We start from the raw sequence: 20,043 nt of genomic DNA, 5'->3' as shown, positions 1-20,043 counted from the left end.
CTGTCTAGACCATCCCACGAGAAGGCGTTTGCTGGACTCCTGCTGTGTTCATTGCATTGCTGTGCAGTGCGATGAAAGCTGCTCTCAGATTTTCAGGTTCTGCTGGGAATTAGGGCTCCCAGTGGTGCTGATGATAGTGATGGAATTATGGGAGTTAAAATGTGGGCACCAGTAACCTGTGAAAACGGTGGCTTCTGACACTTCTCATAGCAACAAGCATTGACTTGTTTTATTTCCCTTCCCAACCTGTAGTCGAGAGCGTTGACTGACACATAATTTCACCCAAGTGATGCTGAAATGTGCCTTAAGAATTACCACAAATGTGTAAATGCAAAACTCCTTTTTTTTTTTTGAGGTAAAAAGTACGTATAAGTCAATGCACAGGTTTCAAGTGTTCAGCTTGATGAGTTTTGACAGCCGTTCATGCCCTCCGTAATACAAAATTCGTAAATCTAAATGTGTGTACGCATGTGAGAGAGGGTGTGGTTTATTTAAGATGGAGAAAGACACATGGACAAGCTCAGAGACACACAGAGATAGACCCAGAAAGAAAGCATAGAGACAGACACATGAAAAGGACCTGGAATTGCTCACCAATTATGACGTAATAAGTGAGCAAAGAAATAACAACACAAATGCCCACCCCCGTAAATAGGTTTCTCAGAAAAAAAAAGGTTAAGGACTTCTGAGGTGATTCAGGGATGTGCGGGCAGAACAGAAAACCGAAGTGTTAAAGATCAAAAGCAAGTTTCTTTCTTTGACAATTCCATATACACACACAAAGATGAAACCATCGTCACCATGGAAAGCAAACTATTGAAAGCTTTCAGAAGGAAAAAATTGTCAAAGTGGCCTCAGGGGCGAGTCTTATACATTCAAAGCTAAAATAATTTCTGCACAGATTGATAAAAAAGTATGTCGCAATGGATACACCAAAACCGAGTTCATTGTCTAATGCATGGAATAGAGGTATGGCTTTTATTTGCCTTCTTTTATTCCAATCTCTTCATTTTTTTAAACACATCCCACACGCAAGCAACTTTTGGTTTTTAATTCAACTGAGCAAGTCAAAAGAGTAAATCCTGTTTCCATATTCCATATTTAATGTCCCTAGTAAGCAGACTGTGTTGCTAAGATATCAGCTGTAAGGAACATTCCAAGATGATAGCGATGGGTTATATTAGAGGTTCCGAAAGTGTATAATGGCTCAAATTTCCTTATCTTTGTTTGGATTGTAAGTTCTCTGAGTTGGCACAAGGCTTCCTGTAACCGGGACAGATCTTATATACCACTTGTTCAATGATCCCTGTATTATAAAATCAGTAGTATCTCAAACTGCGGTACTGAATTAGATTACTTTCCTGTGGTTTTAAAGCAGAATGCCATTTAACCAAAGAAAGGTTGTGAGTCAGATTGGTGTACTTTCTCCACAGCTGTTCCCAGTTTGGAGAAACCCCCTGCTGTGCACACTCTGGAGTTAGACTGCCTGGATTTGGAGCCTGACTGGACCAACCCACTGACTGTATGACCTTGGGTGAATTACTTAACCTCTCTGTGCCAGTGTTTGCTTCTCTGCAAAAATAGGGGAAACAGAACTTGTTTCACAAGAATATTGTGAGGATTAAATGAAAACTATCCATTCATCAATTTAACAAATATATTTTCCTTGGCCACCAGGTATGTGTCTGTCAGTGTTTTAAGCTCTGAGGAATACAGCAGTGAACTAAATGAGCAAAAATCCCTCGCCTTGTGGAGGTCACATTCCAATCTGAGAGATGGACAATAAGGAAACAAGCAAACAGAAAACATCAGATGGTGAGAAGTGCTATGGACAAAAGAAGAGCACACAAAGAGGGTAGGAAGGGAGGGGGTGCACTGCTATTTAGAGTGATCGGTGTTGAGGTAACATTTGACACTTTGAAATCATGGCTGAAGCACCACAATGAGCATTTAGTAATTATTAGTGCTGTCATGATTTTTGTTAGTTAGAACTATTCTTACCAAATTTCCTTATGGCAAAGTTCCAGGAGGCATGGGAGATGTTAAATTTCTGCCAGGGAGGTTATAATCTCCATAAAATACAGCCCCAACTGAAACTATTTTCTTTAGCAACCTGTAGGGTGAAATCTCTCCTCCCACCCCATCGTGAGGTCTCCCTTAAGTCCTAGCATCTATGTTTAAAGACCGGTGTCCCTGAAGCTCCAGCCCAGAAACGTGTTACATACATACACAGCACCGAATATAATTTTTTTCCCAGACTTGACCTATCATTAATAATTGTATTATTGCACTATTGTTTGTCTGTCTCCCCACTAGACTGTATGTCACATGAGGGCAGTGACTGCATCTCCCCTGTTTTTTTCGAAGACACACACCCTTCCAATGTGTGGTGTAGGAAGTTATCTGACACGTGGTTAGATGTTGTGTTGATTGAATTATGATCCTAACAAAAGACATGTTCTTAATCTTAAGCTATGTTCCTATGGGTGTGAACCTATTTGTAAAAAAGGACCTTTGAAGATGTTGTCATTAGTTAACATACAGCCAACCTGAACTGGTGTGGAGTTTAATCCCTATTACTGGGGGCCTTAGAAAGAGAGGAAATTCAGATGCAGTAAAAACCTGTTAGTAAAAAACAGAAGCCCGGAGAAGCCAGAAGTCAGAGGAAGCCACAGGGAGAGACCAAGGACATCGCTGTGGGTTGGAAGCAGAGATGCAAGCCAAGGAATCCCTAGGATTGTGGCAAGGCAGTACCTGATCTCTACAGGATCCAAGAGACAGCATGGACTTGCCAACACCTTGATTTTGGACATCTGGTATCTAAAACCATGAGCCCATAAATTCCTGTTTAAGCCAAGCTGCCGTGTGGTATATAGCAGCATTGGCAGACTGAGACAGAGGTCTCCACCCAGCTGAGCCCCTGTTGAGGAAAATACACTTGGCAAGGTATTTCGTCTGTATCTCTGTATTGCGATGACTTTCACTTCTCCTACTTCCATTCAACATATTTTGAACTTCCCATCATTCCAACTGCACCCCAGGATCAAAGCTAATTAATTGACAAGACAGACAGTCTGAAGAAACAGACAGTAACTGGCTGGAGAAAAGAACCATTTGCTGTTCCAGAATAGCAGGTGGTAATGGCTGTGGTAAGGGATATGGGTGGTCTATTTTGATCCTCTGGCAACATCTTATTCGTAGTGGTTATTCTGAGCCAGACCCCAGTGTCTTGATAAAACGAGGCATCACAAACTCTTAATTTAAGACATGTGGAGAAAAGAGACCATTCCATGCAGATTTTAAGTTATTAACCGTAAGATACCAGGACAGAGGCGGTAAGTCGGAGCGCGCATGTGTGAGTGTGTGTGTGGGCACACGTTGGAGTGTGAGTGTGTGTGGGCACACGTTGGAGTGTGAGTGTGTGTGGGCACATGTTGGAAAGCACACTCGGCAAATTTAAGCTGGTCTGAATAGACAGATCAAGGAGCACAGTGTGTGTGTCATGATTTTTCTCTACAAAAGCAGTTTCTAGGGACCAATAATAACCGTATCACTACCTTCTAAAGAATAGCACTACGAACACCACAGAAATGAGATAAAGAGGCTGAACGGGAGAAAGGCAAGGAACAGCCAAGGAATGGCTGATTTTCAGAGCACAATCTGGCTAACCCTCAGGGACAAGAAATAAGTGAAATCTTAACTCCGGTTAAGGGATGTCCATTGGGGTTATAGATTCCCCACCTTTTGTGCCTCCACCTGCCTACATTTTCTTAATGCCAGTCTTGCTTACTCTGCATCCATGGATAAGCAGCAAATAGAAGTACAATTCTAACATTTAGCTGCCAACTGTTACTCCAAGTAAAACATGCAACATTGTTAGCTTAACTGTTTTGTTTTGTTCATATTTTTCATTGCATTTGCGAGTAATCTATCTTTTCAGCCTCAACAATGATGCAGCGTGTCTTAAGATTCTGAATAGCATTGATTAAGAGATACACACTTTCTTACTTTTAATGATTAATACCCTCTTCTCAATGAAGTTTTCTCTGATTACCTTTACATATCTATACCGGTTTTACTTTTCCAAGCTTTTTTTTTTTTGCTTTATGCATAATACGATAGCTTAACAAGAACAAATTATCAAAGGTTTTGTGTCTTTCTCACTTCTGCTATGAGGCTGTATGGGAGAGGAGGAAACTATTGTTTGGTGCATGCCAAATATGGGTCTGAATTAAGCCAGGGCCATCCTGTGGAAAAAGAACAAACTTCAAGGATGGAAGTGGGAAGGGGGAGGTGAATGAAAGGTCCAGGATTGAGGACTTGACTCACTGAGACTGAGAAATTAACTGGCGTGAATGGCACGAACACTATCTAAAGCAGAGGCTGAAGCCAAGTGTTCTAGTTTGCTAGCTGCCAGAACGCAACATACCAGAAATGGAACAGCTTTCAAAAAGGGGAATTTAATAAGTTGCTAGTTTACAGTTCTAAGGCCAAGAAAGTGTCCCAATTAAAACAAGTCTATAGAAATGTCCAATCTAAGGCATCCAGGAAAAGATACCTTGGTTCAAGAAGGCTGATGAAGTTCAGGGTTTCTCTCTCAAGTGAGAAGGCACATGGTGAACACGGTCAGGGCTTCTCTCTCATCTGGAAAGGCACATGGCGAACACAGCACCATCAGCTAGCTTTCTCTCCTGGCTTCTTGTTTCATGAAGCTCCCTGGGAGCGTTTTCCTTCTTCATCTCCAACACTGGCTGGTGGACTCTTTGCTTTTCGTAGCTATGCCATTCTTCTCTGAATCTCCTTTCTCCAAAATATTTCCTCTTTTTATAGGATTCCAGTAAAGTAACCAAGACCCACCTAGAATAGATGTGTCTCCACCTAATCCAGCTTACCAACCACTCTTGATTGAATCACATCTCCAGGGAGATGATCTATTTAAAGTTTCAAACATACAGTACCGAGTAGGGATTAGAAGAAATGACTGCCTTTACAAAATGGGATCAGGATTAAAACATGGCTTTTCTAAGGTACATACATCCTTTCAAACCAGCACACCAAGTTTCCAATTGTTACCAGGGTGGGGTGTGGACTGTTAACTGTTTAACTAATGATTTCTTCACACACAGCAAATGAGAATCACAGAGTAAGTTGCCAAATCAAAAGTGGAAGCCCACTGGAGGAGGGCCAACTGGGAAGTTGTGGGGTGAACAGTTGAGAATGGAGAAGGGCGGACTAGGAAGGAATTGAGCCATTGGCTGTGTTTCTGGAGTAAGATGGGATGTCAACTTACCCTGTGTTACAAGACACCCAGCCAGGACACAATGAATTTCTCACCCTGTAAAGGAGCATTTAAAAAGAAGTCTGGCAGGTTTTGAAATATGTGGACATGACGTGGCTCACTATACATCTTCAGCTGTTTTTCTCTTTCTTTCATCCTTTTTTTTTTTCCTGTAAGGCAATTACATTAAGTGCTCGACATCAATCCAGAAAGGACAAATGATGGCAGCCTGTTTTTGGTGGGAGGGCTTGGGGGCTGGGAGAGAAAAGGGACTAACCGGTTTCTCTGTCACAGACAAACCCAGCACATAGAGGAAATGAATCCTGCGACTTTGCCTTCACCACAGCACCCAGAGAACATATAAAGGCCTAAGAACATGAGGTAATGTTCGTTGTGTCAACAGCGGCATGTCACGAATGCCGAAAGCCAGTGCAACTTGCCAAGAGTTAATGGAACTGCTAGAGATAAAGACAGCTGGACACCTGCTGCCAGCCGTCTGTCCCGGCTGAACCCTGCTGACCTGGGGCCCACGCGACCTGCCCTCTCTCTTTTCCTTCGTTCCTATTGGGTCAAAAATAAAGGTGATTCCTAAATGTGTTTTAGAGCCTGGCCTGGCCCCAGAGCAATCAACCACTTGGCAACGGTCAGCTGCCAGGGAAGAAATACCACTCGCAGGTGCAAAGTACCCTGGGAGCTTCCTGAATGCAGCCTCTAGTCACTTCTCCCGATGGTGTGGTCCCATCTCAGAAGGCCCAGCACAGAAGGGTCAGCAGGACAAGCAGAGAAATCCAAGTCCCAGAACATTCTGTGGAGCCCTGTGCAAAGCGCTGATCATGAAGGAATACCAAGCAAGCACCCCCAAATACCAGGGCTCTTGGCTCACCTTGAACAAATAGGCATTGCTCAGTCCAAAGAGACCCTTAATGTATGCCTGTAAAGTTGATGATACAGTTCTGGCCTTCAAGAAAAATCAAATAATGGAGATGACAAGATGAGCATGGAATTGCCAACAAAATCTATACAGAGCACCACATTCATTGAAAAAGGGCCTATAAAGGGGCATCCATGAACAGCGTGATCCCTTTGCATTTTTCTAGATTTTCATTATAGACATTTCCAAAAATAAAGAAAAGTAGAGAGAATAGTACAATGAACCCCCATAAAATGCACCCCTGTGTGCCCCTCATCCAGCTTCAACAACTGCCGTTCTTATTTTATCCATTCCTATGCTCCCAACTCCCCTTTAACTTGGAATATGTTAATGAAAATCCAGACATTTTACCCTATCACCCATATATGTTTCAGAATGTATCTATGAAAGACTGTTTCGTTTAAATTTTTGTTTCAGAAATTTTACTGAAAGAGAGCAAATTGAGAGAAAAAACTAAAAGGGGAGAAGGGTCTTCAACAGGCAATAACTAAGTTTGGGGAGCATTCATTCCTACCTGCCCGCTCCTCCCTCAAGTACATCCAGGGTCTTGGGTAGGCATGTTGTACAATAAAATCCACTCTTCGGTACAGCTTTCCAGCACCCATTGATTTCTTGAAACCTCCCCAGAACCCAAGGATGCCTGCCCAGTGATGATGTCTGCTCTCTATGATTCTGCCCTGCTGGAGGTGTCTCTGCTGGGGATTTGAACTTGGAGGCAGAAACCCTGGTCTAGGCCAAACCCTAGCCTGAAAGAGAAGATTTCCTCGCTCCGGTTGCCAATTCTTGGTTCTTGGACTTCCCAAGGCTTCGGGAGACACAAAACTTACTTAGATTCCATGAGATATCCTCTGATCTTTCCAATAAATTCCCTTGTTGTGCATTAGCTAGCCAGAAGTATTTTCACGTTCACTGCTGCCTCCCCAATGCACAGTACCCAACACAGAGTGGGCATTTAGTATCTACTTAAGAAATCAAATACTTGATGCTCCCAGAAGAGAGAAGACTATGGAATCTGTCCACCATGAAGCAAGTTGTATTGTTTTAGTAGGAAGGCAGGTTTGGTGCTGACTCTGCCACTTTCTGTGTAGGTCACTTAGCTTCTTTGGACTTCAGTTTCCTCATCTGCAAATAGGAGTTTATAAACTTGGCCAAACTCACAGACAAATTTTAAGGTGCAAATGAGATCAGACTCTATGAAAGGTATTTTGTAAGCTGTAAATTGTTTGTGAATGAAAGGTAAAATAAGAATAATAAAGATCTTTCCTAGCTGAGGGTTCCATTCAGCCTATCTCAGTTCTTTGGCCCAAGAAGCATTAGGGCGGAAGTGAATGATGCCACCTGAATAATTTTTATTTTTGTTACTCCCATTCTAACCACCTCTTTAAAGCATGTGTATGCTTGGGGACTCTGTCTTATAGACTAAACTATGAGAATTCCAAGAATCCAAGAGATTCGATTTTTTCCCCAAAGAATTGACTGCTTCTCCATTCTCATCAGATGCTCATGACTCCTATTAACAGGGGTCCACCTCTCCCCCTCTGATGGGATCAGTGGTGTAGGAACATCAGCCTGTTCTGTTCTCTTTCTAGGAAAGAAGGTCTATCAAGAAATGGAGGCACAACACAATAAGCAAACTCACCACCCTCCCCCTGCCTACATGGGACATGACTCCCAGGGGTGTGGACCTTCCTGGCAATGTGGGACAGAAATCCTAGAATGAGCTGAGACTCAGCACCAAGGGATTGAGAAAACCTTCTCAACCAAAAGGGAGAAGAGTGAAATGAGACAAAGTGTCAATGGCTGAGAGATTCCAAACAGAGTCCAGAAGTTATCCTGGAAGTTATTCTTACTCGTTAAGTAGATACCACCTTGTTATTCAAGATGTAATGGATAGGCTGGAGGGAACTGCCTGAAAATGTAGAGCTGTGTTCCAGTAGCCATGTTTCTTGAAGATGGTTGTATAATGATATAGCTTTCACAATGTGACTGTGTGATTGTGAAAACCTCGTGTCTGATGCTCCTTTTATCTACCTTGTCAACAGACGAGTAGAACATATGGAATAAAAATAAATAATAGGAGGAACAAATGTTAAGATAAATTTAGTTTGAAATGCTAGTGATCAATGAAAGGGAGGGGTAAGGGGTATGGTATGCATGAATTTTTTTCTGTTTTCGTTTTATTTCTTTTTCTGAATAGATGCAAATGTTCCAAGAAATGATCATGATGATGAATATGCAACTAAGTGATGATATTGTGAATTACTGATTATATATGTAGAATGGAACGATCAAAAGTTAAGAATGTTTGTGTTTGTTCGGTGTTTTTTGGTATTTAAAAAAATAAAATTTAAAAATTAAAAAAAAAAATGAAATGGAGGCAGAGGAGGAGGAAAAATTAGCAACTGTGAGCCTCAAGACGCTCCCAGGCCTGCACGCTTGCAGCCAGCTGGTGAGAAGCAAGCAGGTGTCCTAGTCCATGAGTCCTGAGACAGTTTGAGCTCTCCCCCCACCTGCACCGCTCTGTGCCCACTGGACATTGCCACGTTGTTCTGCACCCTGAGCACCCTGGGGCCAGGCCCACCCCAGGCCCGCCAGCAGATGTACGGCTGTTATGACTTCTCCATGATAGTTCCATGGACCACTCATCGAATCGAACACCCTGACATGTCACCTCATAAGGCCACTACCCAATGAAAAGGGGGAAAGGGATTACATCATCCTTGCTATGGTTATTCACTTATCAGACGATTATTAATTATACTCCAATTAAAAGCTTGCGCTTATTGCAAGCATGAGCTCATCAGCTTTGAGCTTTGTGAAGGCTCAAAGATCAAGAACCAGAAGGCGGCTCATTGCCTCACGAAGGCAGCAGACTCGAGTCTCAGAAATTCTGTGATCCAGTTTTCTTCTCTGTGTCTGGCCTTTGGCCGCTTCCCTTCTGGGGCCCCCAGTGTCCCCCATGTAAAGTGGACAGGCACATTACCCCCTGGCTGACTGGAGTCTCGAATTTTCTGTTCTCAACAATTCCACTGGTTAAAAAAAAAAAAAGCAAAAGAAGAAACAGCCAATAAGCTGTCAGTGCAGTGCAGCCAGCACTCTCTTTAGATAAATGCACCCAGAAGGGAACTTTGAAATCCAGGAAGCAACAGTTGATGCCATGAATTTTAATGAAGCCCCGTGCACATCTAGGCTGGCATTGGGACCGTTGGGACCAAGCCTTTGTAATCAGGAAATCATTTTTTTGTTACTAGACGTCAAAGAACAGGGCAGGGCGGCCAGGGAGAGGGAGGGACACTAGATGGGGAGGAGGGGTGGGCAAAACCTCTCAGAAAGAGGCTGCACCACAGAGAGATACTGACAGGCTTGTCACCTTTAGGGCATGTGAGTACTGACCCCACTACAGCATCCCTTGGCCCCCACTTCTCCCCCAGACCCCACCCAATCTCCCCTTAGCCACAGACCTGCCAAAGTGGAGCCAAATCAAGAGCCAGAGGAAAGGACCCCCTCTACAAGAGGGATAAAATAGAGCAACTTCAGGGTCTCCTAAGGTGTTTCCTGGTCTCCTTTTTTCAGACGGGGATGGGATGGGAGACAGGGGTGAATCTGTTGGAAAGGACCAAATTTCTAGGTGGCACCACATTCCTAGATGGGCGGGATACCCTGTTCCATGGCTGCCACCCGCCCCCCTCCCCCCCACACCTGGCCACCAAGTTAATAAAACTAAAGGTAATGGAAAACCGGAGAAGCAGAAACCTGAGGTAAAGAAGTGCCTTATCTTGAAAGAGATCAGCATTTTAGTTAGGGGAAAGGTTTGCCAATTACAAGGCCCTTGAAAGAAGTAAATAAATAAATCCCCATTTAGGAAGGAAGCTTGTGTTCCTTGGGTGGGGAAGTCCCTGGGCTTTGTTGTGTAAAATGCGTGGGCTTCGCATGAGCATTTTGAGTAAAGGGAGGGACTCCTTTATACCCCCTCCCCCCCATCTGCTGCTGGAGCCACTATCCTTACCTGATGAGGCTTGTGGTGATCTTATCAGAGAAAGATAAAGTCTCACTTCCCTGGCTCTGGAGCTCAAGCCAAACCATCAGCTCTGTTCATGGAATGATTATTAAAGCCCTCAGGCCTCCAATCCATATGCTGGTCAAAAGGACAAGGACAAACTCATATTTCTTAAAGCCAGTCTGGCCAGCAGTGAGTTGGTTTTGTTGGAGTTTAACCCGGTGGAATTAGCTTTCTCACCACGTGTGTCTTTATGGACCAAGGAGACCACAGCAGCACCTGACCAGGCTAGCTGCTTGCAAGTGCCAAGCATGCCTTCCGTAGGGAGACAGAATTCAGCAAAAATACATGCATATTTTCTTGCTGGTCAAGGAAGAGCCTAGAATTCTGGAAATTCTATAATTCCACTAGACGGTGGGATGCTTTATCCTAAAAAAAAAAAATCTGACTGTTTTTGCAGTTCATTTGTTCTGCAGAGAAGTGCTGTTCTTTGAAGTATTGGGAAATAACGCAATAGTGGGTGTGTTTTGTGAGGACTGGGTGACAAGTGCAGTAAAAGGCTGCGCTCCAGCACCCAAGTTTTCTCAAAGGTGTACCCTGGTAAGCGATGTAAGCAATGGGGAAATGAACGGGCAGAGCCAGACGGGACATCAGCTGGGCATCTGGCCATGCCTTAGCTGCTCTGAGAACTTAACATTCTCTACTTGAATCAGAGATGATCCAGGCTGGAGCAGAAAATGGGGCCATAAATGTGCGGTGCTTCTTTTCTCATCCACACTAGAAGGACACAGTATATAAACACCTTGCTGGGATTGAGAGAAAGTAAAGTCTGTGTTGACGCACCAATGAGTCTCACTTTAAAAAAAAAACACTGAAACCAGACTTTTTTGTTCTTTTTTTTATGCTATATGGCGGGGTCACATTTCATTATTTTTCCATGTCAGTATCCCATTATTGCAGCACCATTTGTTGAATTTTTGTTTGTTTGCTTGCTTGTTTGTTTGTTTGGGGGAAGTGCATGGGCTGGGAACCAAACCCAGGGCTCCCGCATGGCAGGAGAGAATTCTACCGCTTGCACCCCCAAAACCAGACTTTTTAAAGAAAGTTTATCTTGAAGTCCAACTATATAAAACAAATATGGTATTGTATTATTTTATTACTTATTATGAAATCAATCAGTAAGAATAGCAAGACAGCTTTGATGGACATAAATACTGAAATGAGCTGTTATGTTTTGCTTCATATCAATCTCTGCATCCAAATGATTTATTTCATTTGTGTTTTGGGTTATGTTTCAGCCTTTTATTATTTGTTGATTCGTTTCAAAGGAACTAGAAAACCCTGATTTGCACATAGAAGTAGATGCAAATGGCATATCTTGCTTTTCTGTTTTTTACCAGCTCTCCTTTTGAATATAGTAAACTCTTTGAAAGAATAAATCCAAAACCTTGAGAAGGAAGCTGAGATTTGTTTCAAAATTTAATCACAATATTTAACAATGGCTTGGATTAATCATGATTAAGTCAGCCACAAACACCCCAATGTTACAGTAAGTGCTAAAATATCTAATAAAATAGGATGCTTTGACATGTAGTGAGGCATATGCCAATCCCATGAGCCTTAGCTGAGTCTGATGATTAACTGAGCTCTACAATAATAATACACACTTTTTACTTAAGCAGACCAGTACTCATGGTCTAGTTTAAAAAAACAAAAAAAGTCAGTGAAAAACTGCCATCTCTTCCAGTCAATGACACAGTTACAAAACTTCAAGTATATATAAAGTATATTCATATATAAGGTAGAAGTTCTGTACTAAAGAATTACCCAGACAGCCTAAATTATTGCATTGATGTCCCTCAATACCTAGCCGTACAGTGTACAATACATTAAAATGTATACCTTTTTCTTATAATTTTTAATAACCAAAATATATTTAAAACATACATTTGAATGAAACATCTGTAGAAATCCTAAAGAGTCTTTCCGGAAATCTATGCACCCAGTGTAGGCAGAATTTGGACTTTGGATGGGGGAAGTTGAGGAGTGATATATGAATGGTAAAGGAAAGAAGGGGTCAGATTATAAAGGGCTTTATGTATAAAATTAAGGAAGTTTAGTCTAGATTCTGAGAACCATAAGCAAAAGAGTGGCATAATCAGACCTATATTTTAGAGAGTGTGGAAAATGGATTTAGGTGGAGATGGAAGGAAGGCAAGAAAAGGGACAGATGGACCAGATAGAAATGCTGTTATAATCCCCATGAGAGACCATAATGGCTATACCAAAGTCACAGCACTGTGGCAGGAAAGAACAGGGGCGTAAAGTGGAGAGGGTGACAGGAGTTGATTATTGATTAGATGGTATTTGAGGGAGAGAAGATAAAGGATGAGGTTCAGTTTTCTGGCATGGTCAGTGAAACACATGGGGCTTCCATCACCACAATAGGAAACAGGAAACTCAGGAGGAAAAATTCAGGGTGAGAGTGGTGGGAAGAGATGCTGAGCTTCATTCTGGACATGGTGCATGTGAGATTTGAGTCAGTAAATAGTCACGGGAGTCCCTGCAAAATCTCTGCTAAATACAGTTCGGCACACAAACACCAATAAGTGACAGATCTATACGTCAACAAATAATCTGATTATGAGACAGAAGCAGTAAGTGCTGCAGGAAGGGTGCATATCTTTAAGAAAAATAAGAGACATTTCTCCCAGTTGAAGTATCTGAGAAAGGTTCTTTGGCCTTAAAAGGGATGAATGTGATCTGACTTTTTTTTTTTTTTTTTTTTGCAATGGGAGAGGAGAAGAACAATCCAAAGAGGGAAAACAACATGAATAAGAAATGAGCACAACCCTTCCCGTCTCCCTCCTTCCACCAAAAATACACGTGTCACTTATGGGGAACTGGAATAGCTCTGTTTGGTTTAGGGTAAAGAGTGGTGATAGGTGAGGCTAAAGAGGCAGACAGGGGCAGATGCTTTCTTGTGGAATCTGCTCTGTATGTGTGGGGAGCCAGTGAGAGGATTTGATAAGAAAAAGCATGGGGTCGTGGGTTCCACTGTCCCGAGGCAGGTTTGCTTCCCTCATTTCTAAAGCCAAGGACTGTGACTGCAGGGGCTGCTGGGAAAGCAACATCGTCTATTCCCCCATCAGTCTCTCAGGTAAATGGCACCGTCCATACAAAGGGAAATACCAGTGGTAACCAAAAACCATTGCAGTGGAGTCTCGTGGGTGAAGACATTCTGTCTGAATCACTCACGCTCTCTTTCACTTATTCTGGAATCTTTGGTTTGCAGTATGGGGGTGAATTAATTGGCAGAAATTATGAAAGAAGTTATTTCTCCATATTGATTTGGAGAGTTTATGCAAAAATCAAAGAAACTCATTTTATTTTGGGTTCATGTCTCATTCATATACTTAAAAAAAAACATTCCCGAGGTAATGAGGTGAAGTCAACATTCTTATGTTAGTGACCCCAAGAATGCCAGAGAGGTGGTTTTGTCAGTGGAACACAAAACTTGAACTTTTCCTCCAATATAAACAGACTGTGGTTTGATAAATACTGTGAATGTAGAACACAGAAAAGTTTTTGTTTTAAGACTTAAGACATTCAGTGCAGTTAGCTATTAATGCCATCTCAATTCTACCTAATGCCAATGGAAAAAAAACATGGAAAATGAGTCTGAAAAGGCAAAGATTTTCCAAATCAAGAAAATTTCTCCAGCCTTCTCATTCTGTTTATTTTCTGTCTGGCTACATCAGACTTGATCCTTCTCTGGTACATATATCTAGAGTTAGTTTTACATACACTTACATATACACAAACTGCACGTTAGAAGGGTGATGAGAGAACCACCTGCAGAGTTGTTTTTAGAAACTGTTCTTTTCTTTTTTTGGTTCCACATTTTATTTTCTGTTTGTTTTGCACTACTTCTCAATTTCTTTTTCAAATATTTTTATTGGCAAATCTTCACACACATACAGTCCATACATGGTGTACAATCAGTGGCTGACAGTATCATCATATAGTTGTGTACTGATACCATGATTTTTATTTTGGTATGCTGTATGTCAGGGTCACATTTCATTCTTTTTTCCATGTGAGTATCCTGTTATTACAGCACCATTTTTTGAATTTTTGTTTGTTTGTTTGTTTTAGGGAGGTGCATGGGCCAGGAATCGAACTCGGGTCTCCTACATAGCAGGTGAGAATTCTACCACTGAGCTACCGTTGTACCCCCCACCGTGATCATTTTTTATCCTCCAGATCATTTTGCATCACTCCAGAAAAAGAAATAAAAAGAGAAAAGAAAATACTCATATGTCCCATACCCCTTACCCCTTCCTTTCATTGATCAATAGTATTTTCATCTACCCAATTTATTTTACCCCTTATACTCCCTATTATTTATTTATTTTTCATCCATATTTTTTACTCGTCAGTCCATACCCTAAATAAAAGGAGCATTAGACACAAGTTTTTCACAATCACACAGTCACATTGCGAAAGCTATACAGTTGTACAATCATCTTCAAGAATTTAGGCTACTGGAACACAGCTCAATAGTTTCAGGCACTTCCCTATAGCCACTCCAATACACCATAAACTAAAAAGGTGATATTTAAATGAATAACCTCCAGGATAACCTCTCGATTCTGATTGGAATCTCTCAGCCACTGACACTTTATTCTGTTTCATTTCTCTCTTCCACCTTTTGGTCGAGAAGTTTTCCTCAATTTCTTGAGGAAATTCTAGGATTTCTGTCCCACGTTGCCAGGAGGTTTACACCCCTGCGAGTCATGTCCCACATAGAGGGGAGAGCAGTGACTTCACCCGTGTGTTGGCATAGAGAGAGAGGCCACATCTGAGCAACAAAAGAGGCTCTCTAGGGGTGACTCTTGAGCATAATTTTAAGTAGGCTTGGCCTATCCTTTGCAGGAATAAGATAAACTGCTCATATAAGTGCATGCTTTAAAATTTTCAGGTGATAAAGGTTCTGATCCACTTTGAGATCTCTCCTAAAATGTCTGGAAGCTGGCATGGATCACCAAACAATCCTAAGTTAGCAGCCTTAACCAAATGTCTATACTTGGAAAAGCTCAGAAAAAAATCAATAAGGGTTATCATCAGACAAGTCTAGTTAGAATGTGACCACTGCCAGGACTGTCAACAAGGACAAAGAGACAACCAGATGGCCTCTTTCGAGCTAAGCAAATCATGTGGCACTTCTTCCTGTAAGAAGAATTTGGAGGGGCAATAAATATGAACACCCCAAAGTAATTAGGAATGTTCAGAAGGTAAATTCATTTCCTCTGATAAGTTACAAATCATGAGGCAAAATTCTTATTATGGAAGATTCAAAAGCTTCACCTGTTCTTTCTAGAGTTTCACATTGCTGGAGACATAGATCGATGTTTATGTCCAAAGATTTTTGACTCGGATAAAAGATTTAGGTAAGCTTTCTGCTCAACTCTCATAGAGAGCCAATGTTGGGTTTAAGCAATGGTAATTAACTATTAATGTTATGGGCTAAGGTAGTCAGTTGTACTTAGGTGTTTGTTTCTCTTTATATCTTGCTCTTTTTATGCAAAATTAGCCAATATAGAACCCGTTGTGGCAGCCATCTGAATTGCAGTCATAGTTCTTAAGAAGTAAATAACATTTGAAGGATATTTTTAAAGCTGAAACTCATAGAGTTGACCACAAAACCATCTAGGTATTTGGAACTTTTGTCTGAATTACACAGTTTGATCCTCCTTTTAGTGAGTGAAAGTTTGTGTTTTATTTATTCCTAAACACAAGAAATCATCAAAAGTCTCTCTTAACCAATCTGTTTCTTTGCAATCTCACATTTTCAAGGGTTTTTGGAACTTCATTTTTCCTTTGTTCATTCTATAAGTAATGCAGGCATACAAGCTAATTTTTAAAACTCCAAATAATCAGATAAATTGAAACCCACTTTACCAATTCTACCCCCTCTTTCATATCCCCTTCCATTATTACCAGTTTAGTGTGTTCCATTTAAGATGTTTTTCTAATTTGTTTGCATAAAATATGTTAGTATATATATATATGTATATATGAATATGCAATTCTAGTTTATGCTTTTTAATATAAACCTATTTTACTGCATATATTTTTCTATAATTTTATTATTATTTTTTCCTATCAAATGTCTTAGAGATTTTTCTATACCAATATGTAGAGATTGACTTCATTATTTTCTTGTATGATTTTTTTTTTCATTTTTAACTTTTTGTTTTGAAATAACTATAGACTCACTAGACGTTATACTTTTAAAAATACAGAGAGGTCTTGTGCACCCTTCACCCAATTTTCCCTAATGGTAACCCCTTACATAACTACAGGATAATATCAAAATTAGAAAGCTAACATTGGCACAATGCATAGGGCTTATTCAGATTTCACCGGTTTTTGTTGTTTTTTTTACATGGGCAGGGACCGGGGATCGAACCCGGGTCTTCTGGCATGGCAGGCGAGCATTCTTGCCTGTTGAACCACTGTAGCCTGCCCAGATTTCACCAGTTTTACCTACAGTCATTCATGTGTGTACGTGTATGTGTGTGTGCATATGTATGCTTGCAGACAGTTCTATGCAATATATATATATATACATATTTTTTTTGCATGGGAAGGCACCAGGAATCAAACCCGGGTCTCTGGTATGACAAGCGAGAACTCAGTTCCATGCAATTTTATCACATGTAGTATAGTTTTGTTTTACTTTCTTTGTTACTGTCTAACAAGACCAAAATAAATGGTCTTGGAAATGTATATCCTTAATAGCTGTTAGTTAAGGTGACTGTCAATATAAAAGCCTTAAAAGCTGCACACATATTCTTATCCCTTTTGGATACTGTCTTCATCTATTATATATCTGTAGATGGATAGACAGGTGCATGGTTGGATGGCTAGATATAATGCATCTTCCTCTCTAGACTGTAACCCCCTTGAGATAAGGAGCCACCATCGTACATGTCTGTAACATTCACCATGGCTGTGTATGTCTTCTGCATGTTTGGTGTGTACCTAATAGCCGTCTGCTGGGGTAGGCTGGCTTATTGCCAGGTGCCCGTGGTATTCCTCCAGGGGTGCTTTTTTTTTTTTTAATTCATTAAAAAAAATTAACTAACAAAACATTTAGAAATCATTCCATTCTACATATACAATCAGTAATTCTTAATATCATCACATAGTTGCATATTCATCATTTCTTAGTACATTTGCATCGATTTAGAAAAAGAAATAAAAAGACAACAGAAAAAGAAATAAAACGATAATAGAGAGAGAAAAAAAAACCTATATGTACCATACCCCTTACCCCTCGCCTTCACCTACCACTATTTCAAACTGAATTTATTTTAACATCTGTTCCCCCTGTTATTTATTTTTATTCCATATGTTCTACTCTTCTGTTGATATAGTAGCTAAAAGGAGCATCAGACATAAGGTTTTCACATTCACAGAGCCTCATTGTGAGAGCTATATCATTGTTCAATCATCATCCAGAAACATGGCTACTGGAACACAGCTCTACATTTTCAGGCACTTCCCTCCAGCCTCTCCACTACATCTTGAACCACAAGGTGATATCTACTTAATGCGCAAGAATAACCTCCAGGATAACCTCTTGACTCTGTTTGGAATCTCTCAGCCATTGACACTTTGCCTCATTTTACTCTTCCCCCTTTTAGTCGAGAAGGTTCTCTCAGTCTCTTGATGTTAATTCTCAGCTCATTCTAGGGTTTTTCTCAGTCCTTTCATGCAGAGTCTCAGCTCATTCCAGGATCTTTGTCCAGGGGTGCTTTTGAGAGAGGATATCTGCAGGAGAGCAGCAGGACCTGCTGAATGAATCAGGCTGCATTGCTCCATGTAGAAGTCTGCTCCGGGAAAACTTGAGACTTTTCTCTTTTTTTCTTTTTTCTGCTTATTCTGCTCTCAGTGTAATAAGCCCTTAGCAAAAGATTCTTGGAAACATTACAAAAGCATCTAGATAACTATGGTGATACATTTTATAGAAAGCTAGGAAGATAAGGTAGCTGGCTATTTACACTCTTGTCTCCAATTTCCATCCAAGACAGTGGCAATTTCCTACATGACTTCTAGCAAACATGTCATGTATATTAATGAAGTAAAAGATCAGAAAATACAGCTGCTTGTTAGTTATCCTGGGAATCTCCTGGGATATATATGGCAAGGTTCAACCAAGGCCACTTTCTCTAACTTTGTATTCTTTTCCAGGCTATTATTACTGTATTATATATTTTAAGATCATTGAGGTAAGATCAGAGAGAAAAAGAGACCAGAGTAGTAAATATTTAGTTGATCTAATTTTAAAGGAGATTGCAATTATTATTGCCAAAAGCAAAAAATCCTGCAGCTTGTAAGGACAATGTGACATAAAGAACTTTTGCTGCTATGCCCATTCTATCCTTCTTTCAACTTGGAGCTCAAATTCTTGGAACCTTCTCTGATCTTATCCTCTTAGAAAATTCAATTTTTGTGTAATAGTAAAAATATGGAATTTACCATCAAAAAAGACCTGCCTGAGTCAAATCATGGCCCTGCCACTTAAAGTTTTATAAACTTGGACAAGGTATTCAACCTCTTTAAGCCTCAGTTTCCTTAGCTGTAATAATGAACAAAAATAGTCCCTTGCTTGCTTTGAGAATTAAATGTAAATTACTTAGCACAATTCTTGACATTTAGTATGCATTCAATATCTATCAGTTATTTATTATTTGTATCTTCAATCACTGTTTTCCAGACTGTTTAGACTATATAATAAGCTAGACACTGTGCCGAAGATTGTAAGCTGGTGACCTGTAGTTTGGATTGTGTTGAATCAACACAACATTTTTAAATGTATGAGATTGCTTTTCATCTTTTATTTAGCCACAATCCCCACCATTCCCTGTTGCTACACACATTTGCATTACTTGCCTGGTCTGTGAAGCCATTTGAGTTTGTGACTATTGATCTGAACTTTTTATTTTGTATCTTAGAAGTATGAAAGGAGAAGAAGAAGGTGAAAAGCTATTGGTCAGCCATAAATGGTGGTTATCAAGAAAGGGAACAGAGGAGGAAGTGGACAGAAGATGACAAAAAAATAAAACTGCCTTACTGGGCGGGCCACCATGGCTCAGCAGGCAGAGTTCTCACCTGCTATGCAAAAAAAAACCCTGCCTTACTGATCTATTTCCAAGGACTTGAGAATTTCTGTCTATTTGACTCATAATACTTACAATAGGTAGACACATATTTTCCATTTACTCATGTTTATTTGTTTTATCTTCCTAAGAAAACTACAGTATCCTTAAGGGCAGAGACCATGTTATAGACATTCTTATATTTCTCAGAACTGCTAGCTCAGTTCCTTTCCAAAGCAATATGTCAGCAACTACATTTTCAAGATAGCACTAGATGATATTTATTGAGCACTTACTATATGCCAGGCACTGGACTAAGTGTTTTGCTGCATTTATTCTAGTTAATCTTCACAATAATCAAATGAGGCAGGTGCTACTCATTAGACCCCTTTGATGGATGTAGAAACTGAAATTTAGGGAGGTTATCAAATGTACCCAAGGTCACACAGCTGATAAACAACAAAGCTGAGATTGAAACCCTGGTCTGCCAGATTCCAAAGAGCATGCTTTTCTAACACTTTCGGCCAGTGTCTCCCATATAAGCAAACCCACAAATATTTCTTGATTGATTAGATGCTGAAGAGCTGGAAGTGAGCAACTGTTCAACCTCACTTGTAATTTCTAGCACACTTGCAATAACTAGACATTTACTACCGTGGATTTTGGA

General features: G+C 40.5%; 1 long non-coding RNA gene across 2 annotated transcripts; it reads left to right on the top strand.

The window, feature by feature from the left end:
* The first annotated feature begins 650 nt into the window (after nucleotides 1-650).
* On the top strand, nucleotides 651-19,373 carry LOC143679290 (uncharacterized). Of its 2 annotated transcripts, none has more exons than XR_013173630.1 (7): nucleotides 651-969; nucleotides 1,434-1,522; nucleotides 1,678-1,815; nucleotides 14,365-14,410; nucleotides 15,191-15,503; nucleotides 15,590-15,659; nucleotides 19,233-19,373. It is a non-coding gene; the product is annotated as an uncharacterized LOC143679290 (long non-coding RNA). The 2 variants fall into 2 exon arrangements; XR_013173631.1 differs by having other exon boundaries at nucleotides 1,434-1,534.
* Nucleotides 19,374-20,043: the final 670 nt, after the last annotated feature.

Source organism: Tamandua tetradactyla, chromosome 4 (assembly GCF_023851605.1).
Source record: "Tamandua tetradactyla isolate mTamTet1 chromosome 4, mTamTet1.pri, whole genome shotgun sequence".
Classification (NCBI taxonomy): domain Eukaryota; kingdom Metazoa; phylum Chordata; class Mammalia; order Pilosa; family Myrmecophagidae; genus Tamandua; species Tamandua tetradactyla.
This window is presented reverse-complemented; position numbering and strand designations above follow the sequence as displayed.